The sequence below is a fragment of the Oculina patagonica genome, chromosome 13, assembly GCF_052425735.1.
Source record: "Oculina patagonica isolate OP01 chromosome 13, crgOcupat, whole genome shotgun sequence".
In the NCBI taxonomy this organism is placed as follows: Eukaryota; Metazoa; Cnidaria; class Anthozoa; order Scleractinia; family Oculinidae; genus Oculina; species Oculina patagonica.
The window spans coordinates 898,622-899,809 of record NC_135770.1 but is presented as its reverse complement, the minus strand read 5'-3'; positions in this window follow the sequence as shown (position 1 = coordinate 899,809).

Sequence of the window (1,188 nt, the reverse complement as noted above, 5' to 3'; positions counted from 1 at the left end):
ATAATCTTTCGACTTATTTCAATGCCAAGTACAAGTTGAAAAGCAATCATGTGACGTCACATCGAAAAACGTTTTATTTAACCATTTGTCTGGTTTGCCTTTTACTTCTTAATTAAAGGTAATCTTTAAGCTATTCTCCTGTAATATTGGCTGGATTTAAGTGTTTCTTACCCCATTTGTATACAGAAGTGCAGTTCGCTTATGAACCTTCTGAACAGGATAGGGGTTAAATGTCGAAGAAATTATGCAAACAATAGTGTAACAAAAGTTGTTATTACCAGGTATTTTATTATGAAAGTGATTGATGGCGACGTGCTTGTGACGATTTTTATCATGGGTAGATAATTTTCAATTTTGATTGGCTGAGAGAAATGCCTTGACGTGAAAGTGGCAACTGTTAAACGAAGTATAAAACCACTATATGACGTGGATTATAATAGCTCAGCTCGGGGTTAACTTATTTAGTTATGCTTTGCTTTTTTCAGTTTTATGCAGAGGAAAACGGTACAGTAAATCCTTCAAGAGAGTCATATTTTTAATTTTACAAATTCTAAAATTTTTGCCTGTCTACTTAATTGAAACCGTTCTTGTAAACTAAGGCGCCGGTACCAGTTGTGCTACAAATGTCAGCCAAGTTTAACTTGAAAAATAATAAAAATATAAATAAATGATCAAACTGAAACCGCACAATGTTGTTGTTCGTTATTCTTTTCTTTTGATGCAATTATGACAGGCTCAATTATGACTGGCTCAATTATGACTGGCTCAATTTACAAAGAGAAAACGACAGATGCGCTTTCGACTGGTTGTCTTAAACCTCGCTAGCTGATTGGCTATGCCGCTTCCGGACGCTACAGGGGGGAACTAGCAACAAACCTTGCTTACAAAGTTAGTGCTTTGAACGATAATTTTGCGCATGGTTGTTTAATTAAAAGAACTATGGCCCGATTTATACTAGAGAAGGATGATCCGTCTGGACGAACTTGCATTTTAATTAGGCGAGCATTTTTCAGTTCGTCCGATAATTCGTCTCCCCCCCCCCCCCCCCCCCGTGTATAAATACGGGCAAACAGACGGATCATCCGTCTCCAGTATAAATCGGGCCAATAATAAGAATAGCGATAACACTTGTTTTGAGTGTCAACACAAACACACAAATATTTCCTGGAGCCTATTCCTAAGCTGGGT